Here is a 14,265-nt window from a genome sequence, read left to right as displayed (position 1 = left end):
AGAAAGGCCCTCTTTAGAGTTTCTGACCGGTATCAGCTCCAGGCTAATCGTCGCTGTTTTCCAGCTCCCGCTTATGCCTTCGGAGATTAGGTCTGGTTGGCTACACGGGATCTTCCTCTGCGGACAGAGTCGAGGAAACTGTCACCTAAGTTCATTGGTCCGTTTGTGGTGGAGAAGGTCATTAATCCTGCTGTGGTTCGACTCAAATTGCCTAAAACGCTCAGAGTCCATCCGCCTTTCATGTCTCCTGCCTCAAGCCTGTTCTCCTCAGTCCTCTGTTGCACCCTCCTCCTCGTCCTCCTCCTCCTCGGATGATCGGAGGTGGTCCTGTCTACACGGTGCGCCGCATCATGGATTCCAGACGGCGGGGTCGGGGTTTCCATTTTCTCGTGGACTGGGAGGGTTATGGTCCTGAGGAAAGGAGTTGGATTCCTCGGCGTCAGATCCTTGATGCTGACCTCCTTTGTGACTTCTACCGCCTCCATCCTGGCGCTCCGGGTAGTCTGCCCGGTGGCGTTTGGCCGGAGGGGGGGTACTGTCATGAATCCCGCTTCCTGAGTCGGTTTCTGCCTGAGTTGCCTGTTTTCTGTCCTGGAGTCTTTTTTCCTGAGTTTCCTGAACGCACCCTGTCTGGTTGCTGGGCGACGAAGCAAGGCGGGAGATCTCTCCATTACCCGCACCTGCATCTCATCAGCTATCTGCACACCTGGTTCTGATCATCACCTATCCACTTCATAAGCTCTGACCTGACATCCATTCCCTGCCGGATCGTTAGCCATGAACAGTATGTTGTGCCTGCGTATCAGCCTCAGATTACTAAAGTTAGTTTTGCTGTTCTTTTACGTTTTGCTTGCTGTGAACTCACCTTCGTTTCCTCTGTCTACAGTTACTCTCCCGGAATATTCACTCCACCTCTGCCTGGTTGTCTGTGGCTTCAGAAACATCATTGGATCTGCCCATTCACTCCCACCAACTCACCTCCACTGCCAGCTCCATCACCTGGATTCTCCTGCTTCCACATTTAAGTCTTTAAATAAATACTCACCTTCATTCTATTCACCTTGTCCTGGTCTGCTTCTGGGTTCCGCTTTAGAGAATCGTGACATGGACGTACTGCCAAATTCTCTATAACGACGTTGGGGGCAGTTTATGGGAGAGAAATTAACATTACATTCTCTGGCAACAGCTCTGGTGGACATTCCTGCAGTCAGCATACCAATTGCACGCTCCTTCAAAACTTGAGACATCTGTAACATTGTGTTGTGTGACAAAACTTGTAGAATAATAGGGAAGACATCAAAACTATGAAATAACACATAGGGAATCATGTAGCAACCAAAAAAGTGTTAAACAAATCAAAATATATTTTATATTTGAGATTCTTCAAATAGCCACCCTTTGCCTTGATGACAGCTTTGCACATGCTTGGCATTCTCTCAACCAGCTTCATGAGGTAGTCACCTGGAATGCATTTCAATTAACAGGTCTGCCTTCTTAAAAGTCAATGTGTGGAATTTCTTTGCATCTTAATGCGTTTGAGCCAATCAGTTGTGTTGTGACAAGGTAGTGGGGTATAAAGAAGATAGCCCTATTTGGTAAAAGAACAAGTCCATATTATGGCAAGAACAGCTCAAATAAGCAAAGAGGAATGACAGCCCATCATTACTTTAAGACATGAAGGTCAGTCAATCTGGGAAATGTACAGTCGCAAAAACCTTCAAGCGCTATGATGAAACTGTCTCTCATGAGGACCGCCACAGGAACGGAAGACCCAGAGTTACCTCTGCTGCAGAGGATAAGTTAATTAGAGTTACCAGCCTCAGAAATTGCAGCCCAAATAAATGCTTCATAGAGTTCAGGTAACAGACACATCTCAACATCAACTGTTCAGAGGAGACTGTGTGAATCAGGCCTTCATTGTCGAATTGCTGCAAAGAAACCACCACTAAAGGACACCAATAATAAGAAGAGACTTGCTTGAGCCAAGAAACATGAGCAATGGACATTAGACTGGTGGAAATTTGTCCTTTGGTCTGGAGTCCAAATTTGAGATTTTTGGTTCCAACCGCTGTGTCTTTGTGAGACGCGGTGTGGGTGAACGGATGATCTACGCATCTGTATTTCCCACCGTAAAGCATGGAGGAGGAGGTGTTATTGTGTGGGGTGCTTTGCTGGTCTGTGATTCATTTAGAATTCAAGGCACACTTAACCTGCATGGCTACCACAGCATTCTGCAGCGATACGCCATCCCATCTGGTTTGGGCTTAGTGGGGCTATCATTTGTTTTTCAACAGGACAATTACCCAAAATACCTCCAGGCTGTGTAAGGGCTATTTTACCAAGAAGGAGAGTGATGGAGTGCTGCATCAGATGACCTGGACTCCACAATCCCCCGACCTCAACCAAATTGAGATGGTTTTGGATGAGTTGGACCGCAGAGTGAAGGAAGAGCAGCCAACAAGTGCTCAGCATATGTGGGAACTCCTTCAAGACTGTTGGAAAACCATTCCAGGTGAAGCTGGTTAAGAGAATGCCAAGAGTGTGCAAAGCTGTCATCAAGGCAAAGGGTGGCCATTTGAAGAATCTCAAATATAAAATATATTTTGATTTGTTTAACACTTTTTTGGTTACTACATGATTCCATATGTGTTATTTCATAGTTTTGATGTCGTCACTATTGTTCTACAATGTAGAAAATAGTTTTTAAAAAATAAAGAAAAACTCTTGAATGAGTAGGTATTCTAAAACGTTTGACTTGTAGTGTATATAATATAGAATTTGGCCCTTACTACTATAGCCCATAGAAACACATTGAATAACACATTCATAAACTGCAACCAAAAAAAAACGGTCAAAGATTTATTCATAAGGAATAAGGTTTTGAAGTGTCTAGGAGAAATAAGAAATTACATATTTAACCCCTTATTTTTGTTGCCATAAAGCAACCTCCATACTTCCATTCATTTGTATGGGTTACCTTCAGATGAGTTCCGTGGGGCATGTGGGGGTCGTAGAGGAAAATTGAAAAAAAATACTTCCCATAAAGTGGTCATATTAGTTTGTAGGCCAAACCGTTTGGACGCTACAGATGTTTTTTGTGAGAAGACCGATGTTTCATGGTCTGACAAACAACGCTGTAGCTCGGCCACCTTCCACCGCAGATGCGGAAGGCTGACATAGGCAGATGTGGAAGGCTGACATAGGCAGATGCGGTGGACTGAGACGCAACCCAAGCAGATATCTCTACCTTAATCTGATGGAATTTGATGGGGATTTTTACTTGCTATGACTATGACATGTTCTTGTTTATCTAACTTCGTTTGATGCCCTGACTGTAAGTTGCTCTGGACAATAGTTTCTGTTAAATTACCAAAATGTAAATGTTAAAATGAACACTTTCAATCACACTGCTGGGTATTATTCTAATGGTCTCCGCCCCCAAACAAGGCCAAACTTGATCAAAATAGAAATAGTTTGAGTGCGGAGCTCATTAAAATAATACCCAGCAGTGTGCTTTGCAATTGTTCATTTTTACATTTACATGACGGTAATTTAGCAGACGCTCTTGTCCAGAGTGACTTACAGTCAGTGCATTAAATTAAGGTTGAACAAAATAACACATATCACCATCATTGCAAGTACAATGTTTCTGTAATCATTACTGAGAATGTTGTTGTAGTTAACTTGTTAAACTCTGAGTAGGTGGTTTGGACACAACACTGGGTCCGGCGAGCTTGGCGGGTGTCCCCCACCACAATTTGTTTGGGTCAGAAAATAAAAAGTGACATCATTTGAAAGCTACAGCAAAACAGGTAATACAGTACTTTACTGTGAAATTGGATCATAAAATTACAGCAGTGTAGCGAAATGCCATTGAGCCCCTTACTGTGCTGTAATTATAGCTAACTGTAGATATTTTGTTGTAAATTTACAGCAACTTGTTATAGTGTACCTTGAAATCAGTGTAAAAGAGAAAAGTATAGAGGAGGAAGTACAACTATCTCTCAGTAACAACCTGCCTCTGATATTCACACTGTGAGCATCAAAACATCAGAGACATCTGCTCTCTGAGTAATGATCTCACAACCAAGGGATTTACCCAAAACACGTTTTAATGTGCTACACAGAGAAACTTAGGAGAGGGGGATTAGTTTAAGGGGAAACATTATAGCAGGTTTAAAGTGAACAAAGAAACTCTACACTACATTTTTGCACTACTTTTGACCAAATGTATTGCACTATACAGGGAATAGGGTGCCATCTGCGATGGAACCATAGTGTATTGTGAGGGTGTCTGGTAATGTCCGTGTTGCCTGTCTCTGCTGGCTGCTAGGGGTTTGTCTGGGCTCCAGAAGGGAAATTAACCAGGTAGAGAGAGAGAGAGAGAGAGATGCTGTAAGGGGGAGGATGGCCTTAGGGCAAAACATGTATCCATGTGTGCCTATGTGAGTTTCCCAACTTGCGAGAGACGATGCGGGAGGAGAGAGAGGACACAAGTCCTCTGAAGTGTGTACCATGGATTTGAGTGTTGAAAAAGTGTGTTGGAGCTGTGTGAAGTTGATAAAATGACACTGCGGATGAGCCTCCAACACAAAAAATCTTTACGAATAATAGCACCTTTTTTGTGTCGCAAACAACAGAGCTAGATCACTCAAGTATCAATTAATATAATCAGTCTAGACATTATTTTGTTGCTAATCATAATTTTTTAAATGATGAATACTATTGAAATGCAAAAACCTGTCACATCCTGTGCAAAGTCATATCTTTTGAATTCATCCAGTGTTTGAAACAGTCATGGAAAGACTCAGATAACATACAAGTGGAAAATATTTCAAATAATTCAAACCCAAAATACATTTAATTAACAGAAACAGCCTAAGTAGTTTGATTCTGGAGGGGATATTATATCTATAGTAGTCCAGTGTAATGATGACAGAGCTGAGTATCAGTCAGACACAGAGAGAGAGAGAGAGAGAGAGAGAGAGAGAGAGAGAGAGAGAGAGAGAGAGAGACAGAGAGAGAGACAGAGACAGAGAGACAGAGACAGAGACAGAGACAGAGACAGAGAGAGACAGACAGAGAGAGAGAGAGAGAGAGAGAGAGAGAGAGAGAGAGAGAGAGAGAGAGAGAGAGAGAGAGAGGTGTTTATACACTGATCCTTTCTCTGGTTGTGGGTGGGTGTGTTGGGCTCTACTTTAAGGTCTCAGCAGCACTCTTATTGAACCTGGCCTGTATAGTCACACCCCCGGGACCCATAGGCAGAACTAAATGGAACAGCCATGGTGATCACAGACTGAGTGGGGAACTCTGGGAACTCTAGGACTAGAGACCAATCATCTCCTAATGCTCCCCCGCTGGCCATTAACTGTCTCTTTCCCTTTCCCTTCCTTCAACCTGTAATGCAAACACACACACACACACACACACACACACACACACACACACGTCCAGAGTCATTTCTAGAATGCTTCTTTAGCCAAATTGCAGTTCAATGAGTGGCTCTAAATAGAGTCATTTGAGTTCAGTCAGAACAGGACAGATGAGAGAGCTGGGATGGTGCTGGAATAACTATTGGAGTCCCATTACGGGCAATAAACAACTAGGCTGCTATGCAGTTAGCTTTTGCCATAAACATTACTGCCGTAGACTGGTCATCTTGATGGGCTAGCTAGCTAGCTAGCTAATGGTGTTCGGAATGACATTTAATATAATAATTTAACGACAAGGGTCCAATAAATTAAGCCATTAGCCCAGGGCAGTGTAGGGAGTGTAAAACTAATTTTGTGATGCAGTCAGAGGTTCTACTACAGCATAATTGACAAGCACTAAGACGGGAACTTCGTTCAGACCAAAATGCCAATACACTGACAAAGGTGTCTAAAAGCATAACCTGCTCTCCTACATCCCTTATTATCTTGTGCTCCATCGGCTGGCTTGGCATTATCAATAGTAATCAATGAGCCACTTTACCCAATACATTTTAGATTGGGTGAGAGAACACTGAGCCTTTATATTTGGCTCCGCTCCAAATCTCAGCCTCCAGATAGCTGTAACAGCAGTGAGACTTACACTACCAGTCAAAAGTTTGGACACACCTACTCATTCAAGGGTTTTTCTTTATTTGAAAAAAAATACATTGTAGAATAATAGTGAAGACATCAAACTATGAAATAACACATGTGGAATCATGTAGTAACCAAAAAAGTGTTAAACAAATCAAAATATATTTTATATTTGAGATTCTTCAAATAGCCACCCTTTGCCTTGATGACAGCTTTGCACACGCTTGGCATTCTCTCAACCAGCTTCATGAGGTAGTCACCTGGAATGCATTTCAATTAACAGGTGTTCCATCTTAAAAGTTAATTTGTGGAATTTCTTTCCTTCTTAATGCATTTGAGCCAATCAGTTGTTTTGTGACAAGGTAAGGGGGTATACAGAAGATAGCCCAATTTGGTAAAAGACCAAGTCCATATTATGGCAAGAACAGCTCAAATAAGCAAAAAGAAACGACAGTCCATCATTAAATCAAATCAAATCAAACCAAATGTTATTTGCCACATGCGCTGAATACAACAGGTGTAGACATTACCGTGAAATGCTTACTTACAGCCCTTAACCAACAATGCATTAATTTTTTTATAAAAAAATAAAATAAAACAACAACAACTGAAAACTGTTGAGAAAAAAAGAGCAGAAGTAAAATAAAATAACAGTCGGGAGGCTATATACAGGGGGGTACCGGTGCAGAGTCAATGTGCGGGGGCACTGGCTAGTTGAGGTAGTTGAGGTAATATGTATATGTGGGTAAAGTTAAAGTGACTATGCATAAATAATTAACAGAGTAGCAGCAGTGTAAAAAGATGAGGTGGGGGTGGGGGGGCAGTGCAAATAGTCCGGGTAGCCATGATTAGCTGTTCAGGAGTCTTATGACTTGGGGGTAGAAGCTGTTGAGAAGCCTTTTGGAACTAGACTTGGCGCTCCGGTACCGCTTGCCGGGTACCGCTTGCCGTGCGGTAGCAGAGAGAACAGTCTATGACTAGGGTGGCTGGAGTCTTTGACAATTTTGAGGTCCTTCCTCTGACACCGCCTGGTATAGAGGTCCTGGATGGCAGGAAGCTTGGCCCATACGCACTACCCTCTGTAGTGCCTTGTGGTCAGAGGCCGAGCAGTTGCCATACCAGGCGGTGATGCAACCAGTCAGGATGCTCTCGATGGTGCAGCTGATCTGAGAACCCATGCCAAATATTTTCAGTCTCCTGAGGGAGAATAGGCTTTGTCGTGCCCTCTTCACGACTGTCTTGGTGTGTTTGGACCATGATAGTTCATTGGTGATGTGGACACCAAGGAACTTGAAGCTCTCAACCTGTTCCACTACAGCCCCGTCGATGAGAATGGGGGCGTGCTCAGTCCTCTTTTTTTTCCTGTAGTGCACAATCATCTCATTTGTCTTGGTCACGTTGAGGGAGAGGTTGTTATCCTGGCACCACACGGCCAGGTCTCTGACCTCCTCCCTACAGGCTGTCTCATCATTGTCGGCGATCAGGCCTACCACTATTGTGTAGTCGGTAAACTTAATGATGGTGTTGGAGTCGTGCCTGGCCATGCAGTCATGGGTGAACAGTGAGAACAGGAGGTGACTGAGCATGCACCCTTGAGGGGCCCCCGTGTTGACGATCAGCGTGGCAGATGTGTTGTTACCTACCCTTACCACCTGGGGGCGGCCCGTCAGGAAGTCCAGGATCCAGTTGCAGAGGGAGGTGTTTAGTCCCAGGATCCTTAGCTTAGTGATGAGCTTTGAGGGCACTATGGTGTTGAACGCTGAGCTGTAGTCAATGAATAGCATTCTCACGTAGGTGTTCCTCTTGTCCAGGTGGGAAAGGGCAGTGTGGAGTGCAATAGAGATTGCATCATCTGTGGATCTGTTGGGGCGGTATGCAAATTGGAGTGGGTCTAGGGTTTCTGGGATAATGGTGTTGATGTGAGCCATGACCTGTCTTTCAAAGCACTTCATGGCTACAGACGTCAGTGCTACGGGTCGGTAGTCATTTAGGCAGGTTATCTTAGTGTCCTTGGGCAAGGGGACTAAGGTTGTCTGCTTGAAACATGATGGTATTACATACTCAGTCAGGGACATGTTGAAAATGTCGGTGAAGACACTTGCCAGTTGGTCAGCACATGCTCGGAGTACACGTCCTGGTAATCCATCTGGCCCTGCGGCCTTGTGAATGTTGACCTGCTTTAAAGTCTTACTCACATCGGCTACGGAGAGCGTGATCACATAGTCATCCGGAACAGCTGGTGCTCTCATGCATGCTTCAGTGTTGCTTACCTCGAAGCGAGCATAGAAGTGGTTTAGCTCTTTACTTTAAGACATGAAGGTCAGTCAATACGGAACATTTCAATAACTTTGAAAGTTTCTTCAAGTGCAGTCGCAAAAACCATCAAGCGCTATGATGAAACTGGCTTTCATGAGGACCGCCACAGGAATGGAAGACCCAGAGTTATCTCTGCTGCAGAGGATAAGTTCATTAGTGTTATCAGTTTAAAATCGAGCACACAGCCATGCAATTTCCATAGTAAACATTGGCAGTAAAATGGCCTCACCGAAGAGCTCAGTGACATTCAAAGTGGCACCGTCATAGGATGCCACCTTTCCAAAAAGTCAGTTGGTCAAATTTCTGCCCTGCTAGAGCTGCCCTGGTCATCTGTAAGTGATGTTATTGTGATGTGGAAACGTCTAGGAGCAACAACGGCTCAGCCGTGAATTGGTAGGCCACACAAGCTCACAGAACGGGACCGCCAAGTGCTGAAGCATGTAACGCGTAAAAAATTGTCTGTCCTTGGTTGCGACACTCACTACCGAGTTCCAAACGGCCTCTGGAAGCAACGTCAGCACAATAACTGTTCGTCGGGAGCTTCATGAAATGAGTTTCCATAGCCAAGCAGTCACACACAAGCCCAAGAGCACTATGCACAATGCCAAGCGTTGGCTGGAGTGGTGTAAAGCTCGCCGCCATTGGACTCTGGAGCAGTGGTAACGCATTCTCTGGAGTGATGAATCACGCTTCACTATTTGGCAGTCCGACGGACAAATCTGGGTGAGGCAGATGCCAGGCGAACACTTCCTGTCCCAATGCATAGTGCAAACTGTAAAGTTTGGTGGAGGAGGAATAATGGTCTGGGGTAGTTTTTCATGGATGGGCTAGGCCCCTTAGTTCTAGTGAAGGGAAATCTTAATGCTACAGCATACAATGACATTCTAGATGATTCTGTGCTTCCAACTTTGTGGCAACAGTTTTGGCAAGGCCCTTTCCTGTTTCAGCATGACAATGCCCCCGTGCACAAAGTGAGATCCATACATAAATGGTTTGTTGAGATCGGTGTGGAAGAACTTGGCTGGCCTGCACAGAGCTCTGACGTCAACCCCATCGAACACCTTTGGGATGAATTGGAATAGCGACTGCAAGCCAGGCCTAATCGCCCAACATCAGTGCCCGACCTCACTAATGCTCTTGTCGCTGAATGGAAGCAAGTCCCTGCAGCAATGTTTGAACATCTAGTGGAAAGCCTTCCCAGAAGAGTGGAGGCTGTTATAGCAGCAAAGGTTGGACCAACCTTATATTAATGCCCATGATTTTGGAATGAGATGTTCGATGAGCAGGTGTCCACCAATGTTCCCTCTAAGCTGTTGGTGTGGCCGCGCACTTCCTCCAGGACTGCCGCGCAGAGGAAATGCCATGCCGTGCAGATACACAAGAGATTAAACTTCACTGAGTTCGCCCTATTAGTTTGCACTATATAGATCAATGTTTTTTCTGTAATCTAATCAACATTATATCAGCCCCTTTTCAATGCAGCAAACCAAAACAAATCTAACTTTTCAAGACTAATTCTGTGATTTTGCCAGAGCGCAACGGAGTAGAATTCTGTTGGCGGGGGTAGCCCACGAGCTGTCTTTCAATCACCCGCGAGTGAATTCGCTTTTCAGATCAGTTCAGATCAGAGCGCAGAGCCGCGAGTGTGCACGTTGTTGATAGCTTTGCTAGTTAATGAGTTATTAGCCCAGTTATAGATACGTATAGGTCAGTAATTGGGAGTTACTGCTTCCAACAAGAGCACAAAACGTGTAGGCTACATTTCAAGCTGTCTTTGAAAAGCCAGTCAGGTAAAAATCTTACGTCTTAAATAAAGGAGCGGTGTTGCATTTTGAGACAGGCTTGAATATAGGCAGAGGGGTAGCCTACATTGTCTAATTCTCTGGTAATAATAATACATTTTATTTTGTAGAGTGGTTTCTTGCATCATACAACACAATACAATGCAATGAAATTATCAGTCACCTATTTGGCCCATGGTGTTACAGACCATATACAAAATCATGAATTAATGTCGTTTTTAAAAGTCTCATTCAATGTAGGCCTGCACTGAACACCACATATTGTTAGGCCTACTGCTGCTAGGTAGCTCTCTCTCTGCTCTCCCCCTCCCCTCTGTCTGTCCTTGATTGCAGGAGTGAAGTCTGGTGTGCGGGAGTCAGGGTTCCAGCTGCAGCTCATTCACCATAATCACCTCAGCCTTTAAGACCCGGTCAAACTTTCCACTCATCGTCAGATCATAGTCAAGACAACCATATATTTGGAACCTGACTCCTGCCTCCGCTTCACTCCTGCCACCACCATCCTGCTCTCCACTATCGGGCCTCTCCTTTGGACTCACCACGGACACTAGGACATTACGGTACCACACCTGCCCTGACCTGGATCTGTACCCTCCCTGTAACCTGGACTTGCTCTTCCCCATTTATTGGAAACCTGGACTATTGAACATTATAATAAACCTGTTAAAACTTCTCTGGCTTGGTGTACTTGTCTGCATTTGGGTTCTATCCAGTTAAATCATAACAGTATGATCTGACCAACATGAACCCAGCAGACAGTAACTCGGATACCACCCCAGAGTGCACTCAAATTTGGACTGCCATAGCCAATCAGGGCATTCTACTTGGCCAACATGATACCCTGTTTAAGACGATTGCTGAGGACAGTCAGGTGCTGCTTAATCAGGTTCAATTACTCACCAATCAAGTGTCTGCCCTTACTACCCCCTTCAGCCCAGATCAGAGAGCCTTTTGTTCCTGCTCCAGAGCGCTATGACGGGAACATGGGAACCTGTGGCGATTTTTTTGACCTCAATGCTCGTTAGTGTTTGAACAACAGCCCCTCACCTACGCCTCAGAAAGAGCCCGTATTGCCTACCTTATCAACTCTACTAGCGGTTCCGCTCCGTGCCTGGGGATCCGCGGTCTGGGAGAGTCAGTCGGACATTTGCAACGCTTACGTGGCCTTCACCACGGAGATGAGGAAGGTTTTTGACCACCCCGTACGAGGCAAGGAGGCTGCGAAACGGTTGTTTTCTCTTCGGCAGGGGGCTCGTAGTGTGGCGGAGATGGCAGTGGAGTTTCGGACTTTAGCAGCAGTGAGTGGTTGGAATGACGAGGCATTACAAGGAGTGTTCATCAATGCTTTGTCTGAGACTTTAAAAGATGAATTGGTGTCATATGATGAATCGCCCACGCTGGATAATCTTATTTCACTCACTATCAGGTTGGATAATCGGATTCGGGAGCGCCGCCGGGAGAGGAGTGTTAGTTCCAAGCAACCTGTCTGTCATCAACAAACTCCTCCCTGCATCGTCCCTACGGAGAGAGCCGTGTCTTCCCGAGTCGATACGAGGAGCACTGAACCCGAAGCCATGGAGGTGGGTCGTGCACGGTTGTCCTCAGAGGAGCGTGCACGTCGTATTCAGGCTCGGGTCTGCCTGTATTGTGGAGAAGCTGGTCATTTCGTTTCCTTCCTGCCCAGTTCGTCCGGGGAAAAGGGCCGGCTCATCATTTATGGGAGAAGTTTTGGTGAGCCGAGCAGCGGATTCTTCCTCTTCTCCCCGCATTCTGCTCCAGGCATCCCTCCAGTGGCAGTCCCAGAATTTCTCTGTTAGTGCGCTGATTGACTCTGGTGCCGACGAAAGCTTTTGGATAGAGAGTGGGCTCAACAAATGGATTTGGAGACTGTTCCTATGGACTGTCCGCTGCAGGCTAAGGGTCTAAATGGACAATTGTTGACCCGCATTACCCATCAGACTGTTCCTGTTTGTCTTAGAGTGTCGGGAAATCATCAGGAGAACATTCAATTCCATATTATCGACTGCCCACAGACTCCCCTGGTCCTTGGTATCCCCCTGGCTCATAAAACACAATCCACACATTGATTGGGTGACAGGTAGCATTGTTTCATGGAGCACATTTTGTCATGTGAATTGTTTGTGTTCTGCTCAGACTCCTGCCAGTACTGTGCCTCAACCTCCACTGGAGTCCATGGATCTTTCTGCTGTTCCTGACGTGTATCATGACCTGGCATCCGTTTTCTGCAAACACAGAGCTACTTCTCTTCCTCCTCACCGGCCTTACGACTGCGCCATTGACCTCCAGCCAGGAGCCCCGCTCCCCAGCAGTCGCCTGTACAATCTCTCCCGGCCGGAGACGGAGGCTATGGAGAACTACATTCGGGACTCCTTGGCGGCAGGTATTATGCGTCCCTTCCTCGTCACCTGTAGGAGCGGGATTCTTTTTGTTGCTAAAAAGGATAAGACCCTCAGACCCTGTATTGATTACCGTGGACTTAACAACATCACCATTAAGAACAAGTATTCTCTGCCTTTGATTAATTCTGCTTTTCCCTCCTTCATGGTGCTACCATCTTTACGAAACTGGATCTACGAAATCGTATCACCTGGTGCGCATTCGTAAGGGTGATGAATGGAAGACTGCCTTCAACACACCCTTGGGACATTTTGAGTATCGGGTTATGCCTTTTGGGTTGTCTAATGCCCCTGCTGTTTTTCAGGCACTAGTCAATGATGTCCTTCGGGACATGTTGAATCGGTTTGTTTTGTCTATCTGGATGATATCTTGATTTTCTCAGAGTCCTCCCAGGAACATGAACTGCATGTGCGCCAGGTGTTGCAAAGGTTGTTGGAGAACAAACTGTTTGTGAAGATGGAGAAATGTGAATTTCATGTGTCTGAGACCTCTTTTTTTGGGTTACATCATAGCTCAGGGGAGCTGCGGATGGACCCAGCTAAGATCTCTGCTGTCACGGACTGGCCAGCTCCCTCTACCCGCAAAACAACTTCAACGATTCCTGGGGTTTGCGAACTTCTATAGGAGGTTCATCAAGGACTACAGCCGCATTGCGGCGCCACTCACCGCTCTCACCTCCATCTCACGACCGTTCGCTTGGGAATGAAGGGGCCGAATCAGCGTTCGAAGAACTGAAACATCGCCGCCTCGGCTCCCATTCTGATGCAGCCGGACCCCGACCGCCAGTTTGTCGTGGAGGTGGATGCATCCGACACTGGGGTAGGTGCAGTGTTGTCACAACGTTCTCCTGAAGATAACAAACTGCATCCCTGTGCTTTTCTCTCAAGGAAACTTTCTCAGGCAGAGAGGAATTATGATGTTGGAAATCGTGAACTGCTCGCCGTTAAGCTGGCTCTCGAGGAGTGGCGACATTGGTTGGAGGGGGCGGAACAACCCTTCATCGTTTGGACGGATCATAAGAATCTGGCTTACCTCCAGTCAGCGAAGCAGCTCAACCCCCGTCAAGCCAGGTGGGCACTATTTTTTGGGAGATTCAATTTTTCTCTGTCTTACCGTCCTGGGTCACGCAACGTCAAGCCTGACGCCCTGTCTCGTGTTCATTCGGCTGTTGATACTGGTAGTAACCCTGAACCCATTTTGCCTCCTACCTGCAGTATTGCAGTCATCACATGTGACATCGAGGGGATTGTTAGACAGGCTCAACATCATCAAGCTGACCCTGGGAGGGGTCCTCCTAACCGGATGTTTGTCCCTGAGTCTGCTCGCTCCCAGGTACTTCAGTGGGCTCACTCGTCTCCCCTTACCTGTCACCCCTGGAGTTTCGTGGACCCTTGACTTTGTGCGACGGAAGTTCTGGTGGGCCACGATGGAGGCGGACACTCGAGCCTTCATTGCTGCTTGTACGGTATGTGCACGAAGTAAAAAACTCCACCCAGGCCAGCGCTGGTCATCTACGACCTCTACCTATACCCAGCCGGCCCTGGTCGCATATCGCTATGGATTTTGTCACTGGACTTCCCCCTCATCTGGTAAGACTGTCATTCTTACGGTGATTGATCGTTTTTCTAAGTTCGCTCATTTTTTGGCCCTACCTAAACTGCCCA

Source organism: Coregonus clupeaformis, chromosome 28, assembly GCF_020615455.1.
Source record: "Coregonus clupeaformis isolate EN_2021a chromosome 28, ASM2061545v1, whole genome shotgun sequence".
Taxonomy (NCBI): Eukaryota; Metazoa; Chordata; class Actinopteri; order Salmoniformes; family Salmonidae; genus Coregonus; species Coregonus clupeaformis.
Note: the sequence above shows the minus strand (reverse complement) of the source record.